The 18,308-nt window shown below is 38.2% G+C and overlaps 1 pseudogene; it reads left to right on the top strand.

Moving 5' to 3' along the window:
• Positions 1 to 15,980: 15,980 nt before the first annotated feature.
• LOC143671711 (ribosome maturation protein SBDS pseudogene) lies at positions 15,981 to 16,706 on the top strand (annotated as a pseudogene).
• The last annotated feature ends 1,602 nt before the right edge of the window (positions 16,707 to 18,308 follow it).

Raw genomic sequence — 18,308 nt, 5'->3', positions numbered from 1 at the left:
CTTTCATGAAAATGTATGTCACTAATACAACCTGTTAATAAGAGGGTGGCATATGGGGAAAATATACCTAAGGTAAACTATGGACTATAGTTAATAGTATGATATTAATATTCTTTCATCAACTGTAAAAACTGCACCACACTTATGTAAAGGGTCAATAATAAGGGGTATATGGAAACATTATATTTTTACATGAATTTTCTGTAAACTTATAACTTTTGTAAGTAAAAAAAATTTTTTTTTAATAGATATCACCTTGTTAGTCAAGATGTAATGCAGAGGCTGGAGGGAACTGCCTGAAAATGTAGAGCTGTGTTCCAGTAGCCATGTTTCTTGAAGATGATTGTATAATGACATAGCTTTCACAATGTGACTGTGTGATGGTGAAAACCTTGTGTCTGATGCTCCTTTTATCTCCCTTATGGACAGATGAGTAAAACATATGGATTAAAAACAAATAAAAATTGGGGGAATAAATGTTAAAATAAATTTAAATGCTAGTGATCAATGAAAGGGAGGGGTAAGGGGTATGGTATGTATGAACTTTTTTCTGTTTTCTTTTTATTTCTTTTTCTGAATTGATGCAAATGTTCTAAGAAATGATCATGATGATGAATATGCAAAAAAATACAAATACACTCACAGCAAAAGCAAAGTTTGCCTTGGGCTTTCTAAGATTGTGCTACCTTAGCGTATGGATAAAAAGACCATCCGTTCTTCTAAGATTGTGCTACCCCAAGGTAAGGATAAAAAGACTGCGCATTCTTTCACCTCGAAAATGAAAAGCTTTTCAATAGAAAGCAAATGATGCAAAAAAAAAAATTTGAAAATAAAAAGTGCTATCATCAATTTCAACAAATGTTCCACACCAATGTAAGCTGTTAATATTTGGGTGGTATATGGTAATCCAGTGCTTTTTTTTTATATGCTGTATGGTGGGGGCCACATTTCATTCTTTCTCCATGTGAGTATCCTGTTATTGCATCACCATTTGTTGAATTTTTGTTCGCTTTTTTGGGAGGGAAATACATGGGCTGGGAATTGAATCTGGGTCTCCCACATGGCAGGCACAAATTCTACCACTGAATTACCCTTGCACCGCCTAATCCAGCATTTTATGCATGATTGCTCTTTAAATCCACAAGTTCTCTAATAAAGGAAAAAATATAAATCATAACTGATTAAAGACCTAAATATAAGAACCAGTACTATAAAACTCCTGAAAAAAAATACAGAAAGCATCTTCAGGATCTTGTGGTAGGCAATGGTTTCTTAGACTTTACACCCAAAGCACAAACAAAAGAAAAAATAGGTAAATGGGATCTTATCAAAATTTAAAACGTTTTCATGTCAAATGATGTTGTCATGAAAGTGAAATGATAACCTACTCAATGGAAGAAAATGTTGAGAACCACATATTCAATAAGGATTTGGTAACCAGAGTATATAAATAATTCTACAACTCATCAATAAAAAGAAAACCCAATTTAAAAATGGGCAAAATTCTTGAAGAGACATGTCTCCAAGAAGGATGTACAAATGGCTACAAAACACATGAAAAGATGCTTAACATCATTAGCATTTAGGGAAATGTGAATCAAGCCATAACGAGATTATTTCACACCCAATGGAATGGCTATGATAAAAAAAACAGACAGTTAAAAATGTTGAAGAGGATGTGGAGAAATAAGAACACTCTTTCACTGCTGGTGGCAGCAATGGTGCCAGTTTGGCAGTTCCTCAGAAAGCCAAGTGTGGGATTACCATGTGACTCTGCAATCCCTCTGCTGGGCATATACCCAAAAAGATTTAAAGCAGGGACTTGAACGGATATTTGCCCATCAGTGTTCATAGCAGTATTATTCACAATTGCCAAAAGATGAAAGCAACCCAGTGTCCATCAACTGATGAATGGTAAATAAAATATGGTATATACATACAATGTAATATTATTCAGCATTGAAAAGGAATGAAGTTTTGATTCATGCAACAACATGGATGAGCCTTAAAGACATCAGATTGAGGGAAATAAGCCAGACATGAAAGGACAAATATTGTATGATCTCACTGATATGAAATAATTGTAATAGGTAAACTCATAGAGTCAGAATCTAGAATAGAGCTTACCAGGGGTGGGGTTTGGGAGAGGATGGGGAGTCACTGTTTAAACTGTATAGAATTTCTATTGGGGTTCATTGTAAAGTTTTGGTAATGGATGGTGATGATGATGATAGCACTACATTGTGACTAAAATTAACAACACTAAATTATGTATGTGAATGTGGTCAAAAGGGACAATTTTAGGCCTGTTGTATACATAGCCATACTTATGCTCCTAGGCCTTAGGCTTCAGATTCTTCTCGACCAAACTAGGCCTCAGTTAACTTCCTCTTTTAGAAACGGCCCCAGCTTTTAGCTATCTGCCCAGCAACCTATGACAAATATATCACCCCACACGCTAGCTACCTCTTCATAGGATAGCATAGTAACTGCATATATCACCTCATACCATCCTGCTTCTCATACCTGATAGGACAAAAGCTAACCACACATTATAATATGGCATAACTCATTAACATACCTGCTTAACTCATTATCACGCTAATATAACCATACGTATAAACCCCGCACCCCAATCAGAAACAAACACATATCCTACCCTACCAATCACTATCAGACACCATCCCTTCTCCCAGTTATTTCCACCCTCTCCTTACCGCTATATAAACCCTTGTATTTCCTCAAATAAACGTCCTGGTGCGCAGACTTGCTATCTCCTCCTGGTCCCGTGGTCGTCATTTCTCTCGTCGGCTGCGCGCGCTCCAAAACCAGCTCGAGCCCCTCGAAGGCGACTGATCACCGCCTTCCCCGTTCGCTGGCGCGGAGACCCCTCAAGACCGGGACTTAGCAAACCCCGGCCTCCCCAGGCGGGCGGAGCGCGAGGAACCTCGGCTGCCGACCCCGCAACGGCCATATATGCTACTAGAATAAAAATTATAAGAGAAAATAAATGACTCTGTAACTCAATGAACATTACTGTAAATGATGAACTGTAGTTAATGGTAAAATTACAAAAATTTTCTTTCATGATTTATAACAAATGTACTTCATTAACACACAGTGTTAATAATAGAGTGGTTTATGGGCTGTCCGTGTTTTATTTATTTTATGCACGATATTTCTGTAAAACTACAACTCCTTTAGTAAAAATTATCAATAAAAATGTTAAGTAATTAAGTATTGACACATGGGTGAACCATGAAACCATTATGCTAAATGAAAGAAACTAGACACAAAAAAGCCATATATTTTTAAAAGGCATATATTATATGATTCCCTTATTATAAAATATTCAGAATAGGCAAATGCATAGATACACAAAATAGATTAGTGACTGCCAGTGGCTTGGGGGAGGGAGGACTGCTTATGGGGTTTGCTTTTGGATTGATGAAAATATTCTAGAAACATATAGTCATGATGGATGCACACCAGTTTGAATATTCTAAATGTCACTAATAGTTAATTTTAATATGTACATTTCATCACAATAAAAAATTAAGTTGATGAAAATAGTAAAGGGATGTAGAAAAACATACCATGGAACACTAATGAAAAGATGAACTAGCTCTATTAATTTCAAACACAGCAGTTTATGGGACTAGAAGATTTTTTAGGGGTAAAGGGGGCATTTTAAAATGACAAAAGGGCCTAGAGTGTATAACGATAGTGACTAAATGTACAAATTTAAAAATGTTTTGCATGAGGAAGAACAAAGGAATGTCAACAATGAAGGGTGCTGAAAATAGATGGCAATTAATATTTTAAAACTTTAACTTATGTGCGAGACTAAATCAAAAATATTTATTTAGTACAAAATTTATAATTTGACTAGTACATTTCCTAATATTACTTATGTGGACAGCTTAACTGAACACCATAAGTATATGGAACCTTAAGTAGGGCATAAGATTTTGTAGGTTTGTCCAGAGTGATGCCTCGATAAATCCCAGAAGGATTTGAACAGTGAATAAAAAAGTATTTGCAAAGTCCCCGTGGGGGAATGGTGAGAAAGGGGGAAAATTCAACTTCCCCAAATGGAGAATTCTTGATATCATCACAAGCAGTGGGGACAACCAAAGCAATAGGCTGAGCCCCCAATCTTGGGGTTTGTTCATATGATGCTTAACCCCACAAAGGTTAGACTAAGCTTACTTAAAATTAGGTCTAAAAGTGTCCTCCAAGAGAACCTCTTTTGTTGCTCAGATGTGGCCTCTATCACACAGCCAACACAACAAGCAACCTCACTGCCCTCCCCCCTCTCTATGTGGGACATGATTCCCAGGGGTGTGGACCTTCCTGGCAACCTGGGACAGAAATCCTAGAATCAGCTGGGACTCAGCAGCAGGGGATTGAGAAAACCTTCTCAACCAAAAGGGAGAAGAGAGAAATGAGACAAAATAAAGTGTCAATGGCTGAAAGATTCCAAACAGAGTCGAGAGGCTATCCTGGAGGTTATTCTTACACATTAAATAGATATCACCTTTTTAGTTAAGGCATAACAGAGAGGCTGGAGGGAACCACCTGAAAATGTAGAGTTGTGTTCCAGTAGCCATGTTTCTTGAAGATGATTGTATAATGATATAACTTTTGCAATGTGACTGTGTAATTGTGAAAACCTTGTGTCTGATGCTTCTTTTATCTACCTTATGGACAGATGAGTAAAACATATGGATTAAAAATAAATGAAAATGGGAGTAATAAATGTTAAAATAAATTTAAATGCTAGTGATCAATGAAAGGGAGGGGTAAGGGGTATGGTATGTATGATTTTTTTTCTGTTTTCTTTTTATGTCTTTTTCTGAATTGATGATGCAAATGTTCTAAGAAATGATCATGATGATGAATATATAACTATGTGATGAAAAAAAGAGTGTTCATATTGTTTGTTGATTGGTTTTACTAATAAAACTTTAAAAAAAAAAGACAAAGGGGTCAATTCTCCAAGAAGATATAACAATCCTTAACATATACGCACCTAACAACAGAGCACAAAAATATTTGAGGCCCAAACTGATAAAATTGAAAGGAGAAAGAAACAAATCCACTTTTAGAGTTAGAGACTTCAACAACCCTTTTTCAATAACTAATACATCAAGCAAGCAGAAAATCAGCAAGGCTATACATGACTTGAATAGCACTATCAATCAACAGGATCTAACTGACATTTAAAGAATGATTCACCCAATAACAGCTGAATACATATTCTTCTCAAGATTACATGGAACATTGACCAAGATAGACTACTTTCTGGACTATAAAACAAACCTTAACAAAATTCCATGTTCTCAGACTACAATGGCATTAAACTTGAAATCCATATCAGAAACATAGGTGGAAAATCTCCCAAATATTTGGAACTTAAACAACACACTTCTAAACAACATGTGTCAAAGGAGATGTCTCAAGATATTTTTTTAAATATTCTGAAATACATGAAAATGAAAATACGTCTCATAAAAATTTGTGGAATGCAGCAAAAGTTGTGTTTAAAAGGAAACTTATAGCATTGAATGTATATATTAGAAAAGAAGAAAGATCTAAATTCAATCACCTAGGCTTCCACCTAGAAGAAAGAGCAATTTAAACCTAAAGCAAGCAGAAATAAAAGAAATAAAGAAAATTAGAGCAGAAATAAGTGAAATTGAAGACAGTACCAAAAAAAATCAGTGAAACCCAAAGCTGGTTCTTTGCAAAAATCAATAAAGTTGATAAATCTCTGACCAGACTAGTAAAGACAAAAGGTGGGAAGACATGAATTATTAATATCAGAAATGAAACATCACTATGGATCTATGGACTTTGAAGAATACTAAAAATTAATATGAACAATCCTATGCCCACAAATTTGATAACTTAGATGAAATTGACCAATTCCTTTGTTTTAGTTTGCTAAAGCTGCTGGAATGTAATATGCCAGTTATGGACTGGAGTTTTGGGAGATTTAGTTAGTTACAAATTTAAGGCTCCTCAGAGGAAAGGCAGCTGGTTTTCCTCTGGCTTTCTCTATCACATGGGAGGGTGGAAGGCACATGGCGATGACTGCTGGCCCTCCCTCCTTCCTTCTGGGTTCAACAGTTTTCCCAAGAGAGATTCTTTTATGCATCCCCAAATGCCTGGGTCTTTGTCAGCTCTGAGCTCCGAGCTGAGTTTTGCTGAACTGGGCTGAGCTCCTTCCCTCTCTTCTGACACTTCCTTTTAAGCCTCCAGTGGATCAAATCAAAACATCACTCATTGTGGAAGGCACTCCCCTCAGCCAACCGCAGTTGTAATCAGCCATAGGCGAATTTTACTATACTGATGATTTAAGTCCACAGCAACAGAACAGCTGGGCACCATCACCTGGCCAAGTTGACACCTGAATCTAACTACCTTATCCCTGAAAGGAACAAACTACCAAAACTCACAAAGAGTTTTTATTATTTCTAATAAAAAATCTGAATATGTATATATATCTATTAAAGAAGTTAAATCAATAATTAGTAACATTCCAAAAAAGAAAGCATTGGACCCAGAGGGTTTCACTGGTGAATTCTACCAAACATTTAAGAAAGAAATCATACTAGTTCTGCACCATATCTTCCAGAAAATAGAAGCAAAGGGAACCCTTCCTAACTCATTCTAATACCAAACTCGGAAAAGGAAATTGCAAGAAAGGAAAACCATAGAGCATTTTTTCTCATGAACATAGATGTAAAAATCCTCAAAAAAAGTTTGCAAAATGAATATGACTATATTTAAAAATATGATACACACGATATAATTTGAAGACTATGTGTAAAGACTGTAAAGCCAAAATAATCAAGATGATGTGGTATTGAGAAACCAATAGATGTATAGATCAGTGGAACAGAGTGGAGCCCAGAAATAGAACCACACGTACAGTCAATTTATTTTTTACAAATAAGTGAAAGCAAGGGTGACATCATCAACATGGTGATGTAAACAGCCACTGAAAGTCTCTCCTCAGAGATTTAGTGTTAAAAAAGAACAATTCTGAATAATTCCAAAATCTGGAGGAGTATATGGACTGGAAAGGGACCCTACAGATCCCAAATTGAAGAAGAAGAAGAATGTTAGGTATGAAATTTCTGTCTTGGACTGGCTGGGTCTCTCCCCTACTCCTGACTTGGTCTCACAGCATGGGATGGACAGAGGAGACGGTGGCAAGTACCTCTCCCAATGGGGACAAAGAATACTTATTCTCTCACAGCAGTGGGACAGATCCTCACCTTTTGGAGACCAGGGGAACAGGGGAGAGCATTTCAAGGCCCAGATTAGTGAGAGACAAAGAGTCTGAGAAAATGTGGGCAGAAGCTTTGTATTCAGCTCTGGGTCCTAAAGTCCTCCTACCCACTCCTGTGAGAGACCTGATCCCTGCCTAGAGGAAGGGTAAAACTGGGACAGACAGAGGTGTACTCTGCCACAAACAAAGTCAGCAACACAGACCATATTGGGCCAGATTCTGGCTGGCAAAGAGAGGCAATAGGAAACCTGCATTTTTTTTTTTTTTAGGTGCATGGTCTGGAAATTGAACCCAGTTCTCCCACATGGAAGGCAAAATTTCTACCACTGAATCTCCCGTGTACCCTGGAAACCTGCAGCTTTATTCATACCTGGAGAGATACAACCAGTGCTCTGAGGGTGATTAAGTTATAAAACAGTGCCATATGCTGGCCAGAATGGAAAGTGCAAGAGAATTGAAGGGATTTTACAGAGACTACCCAGAAAATTATTTGAAGCTGACTGGAGCAGGTCTAGACTCCCTGCACAGGAACCCACCTCAGTTTTAGCTGAGAAACACATGCAGCCCAACTGTTAAAGCAGTGCCCTAAAACAAACCCAGGTCTTAAAGGACAGGGAAAAACAGAACACCACTGGGAGACAGCAGACTTGTTTTACCCACAAACAGTCATTGATGTGCTGCCCAGTGCTATGCACATCCTGAGGTAAGCCACAATAGATGCCTGGTTTGGGGGGAGACTGAAGGCAGAACAAATCTGATAACTAGCTGGTGGGAGAGACAAACAGATAGAGAACAAACCCAACCAGCAGGAAAACTGTAGGCAAAGGAGTTAAAATGACCTCTAGAATAAACTAAACAAGAAAATAAGATGTCCCAACAACCACAGAAAATCATGACTCATACCAGGAAGACTGAAGATATGGCCCAACCAAAAGGTGGGCCTCAACTGAGATACAGGAATTGAGACAACTAATTAATGATAGTAAATAAGATCTTCTAAATCAATTCAATGAGTTGAAGGGAAATATTGAAAAGGACATGAAGGATATAAAGAAGACGCAGATGTCCATACAGAAGAACTTGAAAGCTTGACAAAACAAATGGCAGAACTTATGGGAATGAAAGGCACAATAGAAGAGATGAAAAAACAAAATAGAGACATAAAACAGCAGATTCAAAGAGGCAGAAGAAAGGATTGGTGAACTAGAGAACAGGAAATCTGGAAGTTCTACATACAAAAGAGTAGACAGGAAAAAATGGAAAAAATTGAAGAGTCTCAGGGAACTGAATGACAACATGAAGCACATGAATATGCGTTTTATGGGTATTCCAGAATGAGAAGAGAAGGGAAAGAGGGCAGAAAAAATAATGCAGGAAATAATCAATGAAAATTTCCCAATTGTTATGAAAGACATACAACTACAGGTCCAAGAAATACAGTTACCCCAAACAGAATAGATCCAAATAGACATATGCAAAGATACTTACTAATCAAATTTTTAAATGTTAAAGACAGAGAGAATTCTGAAAGCAGCAAGAGAAAAGCAATCCATCACATGCAAGGAGAGCTCAATAAGACTAAGTGCAGATCACTCAGAAGAAACCATGGGGATGAGAAGGCAGGGGGATGATAACTTTCAGATGCTGAAAGAGAAAAACTGCCAACTAAGTATTCTATGTCCAGAAAAACTATTCTTCAAAAATGAGGGGAGGATGGTGGAGTGGTCTGCAGTGAGTTCACTCCTGTTTGATAGAAAACAGGGAGAAAATGCCCAGGACTGCACGCCCCACGGTGTGAGTAGGCTAGAAGGATCTTTAGTCAATTTTGCAGGGGAAGATCAGAGGAGAGCAAGTGAGTCGAGTGACCCGGAACCCCACTGGGCGGGCTGCAGTGCACCAGGGAGGTGAGATAGGAGGGAAGTGACCCTCCTCGCCTATAGCCTGCACAGCTGCCAGCTGGAGAAACCTCCCCTTGAGGTTGCGGTGGGCAGTGCCCACAGGGAGCCCAGAAGCCGGCGATCATCCACCGTGGGGCGGACATCAGGGTAGGGGGAGTGATCACCGGGTCAGGTGCGGGAAAAGCCAGCTGCATTTGTGGTGTCTGGCAGGCCCGCCAGCGCTGTGGTCAGCTGATCATCTGATCCCCCACGCTCTAGTCAAGTCCACAATCCCCCGGCAGAGACCTGCTAGCGGCTGCCGACTGAGCAGGACCCTGATGAGCAAGACCCCTGATGAGCACGCCAACCTCCAGTCGCTCAGGTCAGGAGGGGTGGGGTTGAGGGAGGAGGAGACTCAAGCATGCCATCTGCTGGCCAGACGCCATAAGTACAGGTCAACTGCCCCAGACAGAGGGGAGAGCTTGAGGAAGGAGGAGCCTCATGGTCGCCACCTGCTGGGGACCAGGTGTAGATGCAGGCAAGTTAGCTCCCTAACTGTCTAGGTCTTTATTTTTAGTTATTTATTTTATTTTATTTTTATTTTCTTCTCAATATTCTTTTTTTACCTCCCCCTTTAAAAAGTATTCTTTCTATACATTTTCATTAGTAATATAATTGTCCTTTTCATTTTTAAAATTTTTATAGATATTTTATGTTATTATATTTTTACTCATTTTCTATTTTCTTTTTCACATATTATTTTTATAATACCATTGCCTTTATTTTCATTATTACTATTATTATTTTTCGCTTAAATTTTCTTTCCCTCTGGTAGGCACCAGCCTGACTTCACTCCCAGTATATCCTGGGGGTGTTTCCTTTTGATTCTGGTGCCCACTATTCTTGAGGTGTGTTTTGTTGTGGCTCTTGTTTTTGTGTTCCATATTTTTATTATATTATTATTTTACTTTATTATTATTATCTCTTTTTTCTTCTTCTTTTCTCTTTCTTTCTTTGTGTGTGTGTGTGTGTGTGTGTGTGTGTGTGTGTGTGTGTGTGTGCATAGGCTAGGAGCTGAGCCTGAGTCTCCTATATGGTGGGCAGCCGTTATGCCACTGAAGTACCTGTGCACACTGGCCTTGCTTATAATAGACACTTAAGTTGGATTGTATCCCCTACATGAGATCTAGATCTTGATTTGGCAGAGAATAACCAACAAACAGAGTGCAAAAGGAAACATCCAGCAAAAACTAAGTAAATACAAACTTTAGAAGAGTAAAGGAAACCAACTTGCAAAATAACCATATCAAGATAATCAAATGCTCTGAGCACAACAGAAAACCACAAAGTACATGAAGATCCAAGTAGAAATCGCCCAGCCAAATGAGCAAATCAAAACTCCAGAGGTAGGGAGGGACAGAGAATATGGAACAACTACTCAAGGATATTTATCAAGAAATAAAGAATATATGAAAGACACTAAAAAAGCATAAAGAAGAATACAGGAGGTTAAATAGAAAAATGGCAGATCTCACAGAAATGAAAGATACAGCAGACCAAATAGAAAATACACTGTAAGCACGCGATAGCAGATTTGAAGAACCAGAAAGAAGAATAAGTGATCTAGAAGATGGAAAAATAGAACTAGAGAGCAGAAAATAAAAATGGCAAAAAGTTGTAAAAAAAAATGCAACTGGATCTTAGGGAAATGGTGAACAATGAGAGGTGCACAAATATAAGAATTATTGGTGTCCCAGAAGGAGAAGAGATGAGTAAAGGGTTGGGAAAGTTAGTTGAATATATAATCGGAGAAAACTTCCCAACTCTTATAAAAGACACAAATACGCACATCAAAGAGTCACAGTGAACTCCAAATAGAATAAATCTGAACAGACCCACTCCAAGAAACATACTAATCAGACTGTCAGTTGTTGAAGAGAAACAGAAAGTCCCAAGAGCAGCATGAGAAAAAGCAATCTACTACATACAAGGGAAAACACATAAAACTGATTTCAGACTACTCAACAGGTACCAAGGATGCAAGAAAGCAGTGGTATGATATTTTTAAGATCCTGAGTAAGAAAGGTTTTCAACCAAGAATTCTTTATCCAGCCAAGTTATCCTTCAAAATTGAGGGAGAGATTTAAATCTTCAAAGACAAAGAAAAATTGAAAGGACTAGTCAGCAAGAGACCAGCCCTACAGGAAATACTAAAGGGGGCCCTGTCTGCCAATAAAAAAGATAGGAGAGTGAGGGCTGGAGGAAGGAACAGAACTGAAGAATATGAGTAAAGGTAATTTAAAAGAAAAGAGAGAGAGAGTGGGAAAATAATATACACATCTGACAAATAAAAACTAAAGGACAAGATGGTAGAATCAAGAACTGCTCTTACAGTAATAATTACTTTGAATGTTAATGGACTAAACTCACCAATTAAAAGATAGAGGCTGACAGAATGGATCAAAAGACATAATCCATCTATATGCTGTTTACAAGAGCTGCATCTTAGACTCAAGGACACAGATTGAAAGTGAAAGAATGGAAAAAGATCTTCTATGCATACTGTAACCAAAAGAAAGCAGGAGTAGTTATACTAATAGCAGACAAAATAGACTTTAAATGTAAACATGTCATAAGAGACAAAGAAGGACACTATATATTAATAAAAGGGACAATTCAGAGGAAGAAATAACCATAAAATGTATGCTCCCAGTCAAGGAGCTCCAAAGTACATAAGGCACATATTGGAAAAACCAAAGGGAGCTATAGAGATATCATATCTTTGCTATGATGTCATTTTTCATTGCTTCTGTAATTGGTATTGGCTTAGCAGCATCTGGAGATATATATTTTGTAAAAGTATTCACTGCATCTTGTTCTATACTTTTCATTAGCTTTCCTGATAATTCCTTTAGTTGAGAAGAAGGACTACTACTGGCTACTAGAAGTCTGGAGGATTCTTGGTTTTCCACGGAAACTTGAGGAGTTCCTACTCTGGCCATTTCAATATGGAAAGGATGGGCACTGTCACATTCCTGAAGTGATAATCATTGATGCTGCAAGTCTGGATCCAGAATCTTTATATCAATAGACATATGCAGGGAAGATGATATTTGGAAGAGTCAGTGACTGGGGGCAATTCATCCGGGAATCTGAGCCTGAACCTCATGTGAAGAAATCAAAAGGATCCATGTTCTCACAAGCTATGAAGAAATGGGTGCAAGGAAATACTGATGAGGCCCAAGAAGAGTAGCTTGGAAGATGCCTAAGATGATAGTCAGTGACGTTATGCAGCAAGCACAGTATGATCAGCCATTAGAAAAATCTACAAAGCTGTGACTCAAAATCTGAAATAAAGGATTTCTACTTTTGAGAAATAAGAGAACTTTTTTCCTCTGGTTGGATTCTTCAACAATCCAACAGCACCAATGAAAACAAAGCACTGTATTTCTTTTCACTGATCTATCACTGTTGTTTCCAAGAAAGAGTAGACAACCCAAGACTTCCAGCCTAACACCAAGTAATGTTAGATATATTTGATGCACATGATGTTCACTCAAAGAAAGTCATTAAGAGACTAAATGGCACTGTTTACATTTCTAGAAGATTGTTAGTTTTCCAATGGCAATAACCGATTCACAAGAGTGTTTTGGCCCAGTAGGCTAGATCAGGGCCAAATGTTGTGGGAGACAGGTAAGCACAGAGCTGATATCTGATGCACATTCCTTTAGAGCATCGTAAATCAGGTACCACAGGTGTTTTGCTTTATCATTCTAAAACAAAAAGGTGAGCCAGGTGGCTCAGAGGAGCTGTGTGGTGCTGGCACTGTGTCTATCTTCAGTGGAAGAGGATGAGGGTGTACTGTGCAGTCTTCCTTCACAGAGGCAGTAATTTAGGAGGAAGCTGACAGGTCATGGGAGAATACTCAGTGTCACTGTCCTTCCCTTTGGTGGCAGCATACAATTTTCACATTTTGTTTGCTCCTGAGATGCTGTCTCCATAAAGTCAGGCTCTCCCAGGTTAGCCCTCTGCTAACGACAGTGTGACTCAAGTTGACGTGGAGAGTTGATCTTTCTACTCTGGTGTTCTGGGCTCTGGTTACTTAAGTTTCAGAATACATGTGGAAAGAGAGAAATAACAGCAAACACTCCAGTTTTCCCCTGTGGTACCTTGAACTAGTTGTTTATTCCCAGACTGAACTATTTTTTACAAAGAAGGCAGAGAGGATGGGTAGAAATGCACTCAACTTATTTGACTACATCCCCCTTTTTTCGCAGTGAGCTGGGAAGTTTGCAGTTGGTGGCCTTTTTTCTTTCTGTCTTTAGGACAGTAAGAAACTCACTCACTGCCCTTCTGCTTAGTTGGCTTCTGCATCTAGGCCACAGAACCACTGAGCAGGGCTGCCCTCGGCAAGTACAGTCCACCAGTTCTTCAGGGCTGAGGCTTCCTTGCCACAGGCATCTGTTTGAGGAGAAAGTTCTCTTGGGTGTTATTGCTTTTGCTCAGACTTTGCAATATATATATATATATATATATATATATATATATAATTAATCACTTCTGTCCTTTCAAAACTCTTAAGTGAATAGGAAATTTATTCCATTGCTGCATTTGATTGTATAGAAGCACAGTTTCATCAACAGAAGAAGCAAAAAGGCTCTGTATGTTTTTGGTACTATGTACCACCTCTATTATTCTTCTAAAGCTGAAGTACTCCTGTACTTATATAATATTCTATTTAATTATGTTTAATTTTAAAAGATATATAGGGCAGGCCATGATAGCTCAGCAGGTAGAGCTCTTGCCTGCCATGCCAGAGACCCAGGTTCAATTCTCAGTGCCAGCCCATGCAAAAAACAAAAAAGAAGAAGAAGAAAACTTATATATACATGAATTATATTTTTTTAAAAATGAAGGGGACCTGCCATATGGGAGACCCAGATTCAATTTCCAGTCTATGCACTTCCCAAAAAAAAAAACAAAAACAAATAAACAAACAAAATTCAACAAAAGGTGCTGCAATAACAGGATGCTTACGTGGGAAAATAATGAAATGTGACCCCACCATACAGCATACCAAGAAAAAGGGGTGTTTAGAATATATACAGACAAACTGACACTGAGCCAATTCATGAAAAAGAGACCTGCTGTACAAGAAATACTAAAAGGAGCACTACAGGCAAATAGATAAAGACAGGAGAGAGAGAAGTTTGTGAAAGAGTAGAGAAATGAAGATTAGCAAGAAGGGTAGATAATAGGGTTAAAAGAGAGAAAAATTAAGATAAACAGATAAAATCTAAAAGGAAAAATGTTTGAAGAAAGTACTGCCTTTATGGTAATAACATTAACTATTAATGGATTAAACTCCCCAATCAAAAGACATAGATTGGCAGAATATATATAAAAGCAGGATCCATCTATACGCTGTCTACAAGAGACTCACTTAAAACCCAAGGACAAAACAGTTTGTAAGTGAGAGGATGGAAAAAGATATTCCCTGCAAACAAAAACCAGAAAAGGGTGGGGTAGCTATAATAATACCAGACAAATTAGACTTCAAGTGCAAAACAATTAAAAGAGACAAAAAAGATACTGTGTGTTAATAAAAGGGACAATTCATCAGGAAGACATACAATCATAAATATCTATCCACCATGCCAGAGTGCCGCAAAATACATGAGGCAAACACTGATGACACTGAAGGGAGAAATAGATACTTCTACAATAGTAATTGAAGATTTCAATATACCATTCTCATCAAAGGATAGAATATCTAGACAGATGATCAATAATGAAACAGAGATCACGAATAATACAATAAATTAATTGGGCTTAACATATTTACAAAACACTGCACCCAACAACAGCAGGATACACATTCTTCTCAAGTGCTCATGGATCCTTCTCCACAATGACCACATGTTGGGGCACAAAGCAGGTCTCAGTAAATTTAAGAATATTGAAATTATAGAAAGCACTTTCTCAGATCCTAATGGAGTTAAGTTGTAAATCAATAATAGGCAGAAGACAGGAAAATTCACAAAGTATGGAGAGTAAACAGCATACACTTAAACAACCAGTGGGTCAAGGAAGAAATTACAAGAGAAATCAGTAAATATCTCAAAGCAAATGAAAATGAGAACACAACATATTAAAACTTATGGGATGCAGTAAAGACAGGGCTGAAAGGAAAATTTATTGCCCTTTAATGCCTATATTAAAAAAAAAGGAAGAGAAAAACTGAGGAATTAACTGCTCACCTGGACCTAGATAAAAAAACAGCAAAATTAACCCCAAAGCAAACAGAAGGAAGAAATAACAAAGATTAGAGTAGAAATAAATGAAATTGAGAACATGAAAACAATAGAGAGAATCAATGAAACCAGAAATTGGTTCTTTCAGGAAGTCAATAAAATAGATGGACCATTAGCTAGGTTGACAAAGAAACCAAGAGAGACGATGCAAATAAATAAAATCAGAAATGTGAGAGGGGTCATAATTATTGACCTCACAGAAAAAAAGGGAGATAACGAGAGGATACTGTGAACAACTATATGCTAACAAACTAGACAACTTAGATGAAACTCTAAACTTCCTAGAAAAGTATGAACAACCACCATGACAGGAGAAGAAATAGAAGATGTCAACAAACCAATCATAAATAAAGAGATTGAATTGATCATCAACAAACTCCCAAAGTTATTACCTTGCACTCTGCCAGGTTGTTATATCACAGCACCAGTGGCCCTCAGGGTAGGTCTGCTCAGGTTCACTGTACCTGAGGTCTATGAGCTGCCATCATGTCAATCTTCACCTCCACCAACCAGATAGGTTTAACCAAGGTGGCCGGGGTTCACATGAAGCACACCAGGAAGTGCTTCAAAAATTGCTTGCTACAAAAACAAGGTCATCAACTGGCAGACTGGAATGGAAAAAGGCCTTGAAGTTCTGCAGACCCACTCGGTGTTTGTAAACATTTCTAGAGAACAGGTTGCAAAGAAGGAAGATCTTGTCAGTGCATTTGGAACAGATGACCAAACTGAAATCTGTAAGCAGATTTGGACTAAAAGAGAGGTTCAAGTATCAGATAAAGAATGGCACCTGCAGATGAAACAGATGTTTGGAGACATTGCAGATAAATGTGTGAATCCTGAAACAAAGAGACATACACTGTTATTTTTATCAAGAGAACCATGAAGAACATCTCCTATGCAGTCAAAACCAATAAAAGTACAAAACAGCAGGCTTTGGAAGTGATAAAACATTAAAAGAGAAATTGAAAATAGAAGATGGTCACATGAGACTTCAGTTCATTTTACCAGTGAACGGATGGAAGAAGCTGAAAGAAAAGCTTAAGCTTTGATCAAGGTTATAGAAAGTGAAGACTGCAGTCAACAGTTAGAAATTATATTCTGATTGACCCAGGATGCTGCAGAGAAATCGATGAGCTAATTAAAAAGGAAAAAAATAAAAGGCAAAGGTTCATTGGACAACTCAATTTGAAAGAGGTTGTTCTAATTTGCTAACTGCCAGAATGCAGCACACCAGAGATGGATTGGCTTTTCATAAAAGGGGGTTTATTTCATTAGTTCTTCAGAGGAAAGGCAGCTAACTTTCAACTGAGGTTCTTTCTCATGTGGGAAGGCACAGGATGGTCTCTGCTGGCCTTCTCTCCAGGCCTCTGGGTTCCAAAAACTTTCCCCAGGGTGATTCTTTCTGCATCTCCAAAGGCCTGGGCTGAGCTGTGAGTGCTGAGATGAGGAATGCTGAGCTGCTTGGGCTGTGCTACGTTGCGCTCTCTCATTTAAGCGCCAGCCAATTAAGTCAAACATCATTCATTGCAGCAGTCACGCCTCCTAGCCAACTGCAGATATAATCAGCAACAGATAAGGTTCATGTACCATTGGCTCATGTCCACAGCAACAGAACTAGGTGCCTTCACCTGGCCAAGTTGATAACCGAATCTAACTACCACAGATGTGGAAGAAAGAGATGTGAAATTTGAATGACATTCATCAGTGTCTTCAGCTATAAAACACAAAAGAGTTTTAGTTTTCCATGGTACTGTTCCCTTTCTGTGGCATGCCAAATGATTGTTTGGGATAGGAATCAGAGGTAGCTACCTCAATATGATAAAGGGAATACATGAAAAACGAATAGCCAGCATCGTACTCAATGGAGAGAGACTGAACGCTTTCCCCCTAAGATCAGGTAGAAGGCAAGGATGACCACTATCACCACCATTATTCAACATTGTGCTAGAAGTTCTAGCTAAAGCAATCAGGCAGGACAAAGAAATAAAAGGCATCCAAGTTGGAAAGGAAGAAGTAAAATACTCATTATTTGCAGATGATATGGTCCTATACTTGGAAGATCTTGAGAGATCCACAGCAAAGTCACTTGAGCTAATCAACAAATTCAGCATGTAGGGATGGAAAAGACTTGGTCAAGTGATTTTTGACAAGGCACCCAAATCCTCTGAACTGGAACAAAATAGTCTTTTCAATAATTGGGCATGGAAGAACTGGATATCAATAGCCAAAAGAATGAAAGAGGACCCCTATCTTACACCCTATACAAAAGTTAACTCAAAGTGGATCAAACACCTAAATATGAGAACTAGCACCATAAAGCTTCTAGAAGAAAATGTAGGGAAATATCTTCAAGACCTGGTAGTAGGAAGTAGCTTCTTAAACTTTACAACCAAAGCCCAAGCAGCAAAAGAAAAAATAGATAAATGGGATGTCCTCAGAATCAAATGCTTCTACACCTCAAAAGACTTTGTCGAAAAGGTGAAGAGGCAGCCACCTCAAAGGGAGAAAATATTTGGAAATCACATACCAGAGAAAGTTTGATTTCCTGTATATACAAAGAAATCATGCAACTCAACAACAAAAGAACAAACAACCCAATTATAATATGGACTAAAGATATGAATAGGCATTTTTCTGAAGAGCAAATACAGATGGCTCAAAAGCACATGAAGAGATGCTCATTTTCACTGGCTATAAGGGAAATGCAGATCAAGACTACAATGAGATACCACCTCACACCTATAAGAATAGCTGCTATTAAACAAACAGGAAACTATAAATGCTGGAGAGGATGTGGAGAAACTGGGACACTTA

This window comes from Tamandua tetradactyla, chromosome X, assembly GCF_023851605.1.
Source record: "Tamandua tetradactyla isolate mTamTet1 chromosome X, mTamTet1.pri, whole genome shotgun sequence".
Lineage (NCBI taxonomy): Eukaryota > Metazoa > Chordata > Mammalia > Pilosa > Myrmecophagidae > Tamandua > Tamandua tetradactyla.
This window is presented reverse-complemented; position numbering and strand designations above follow the sequence as displayed.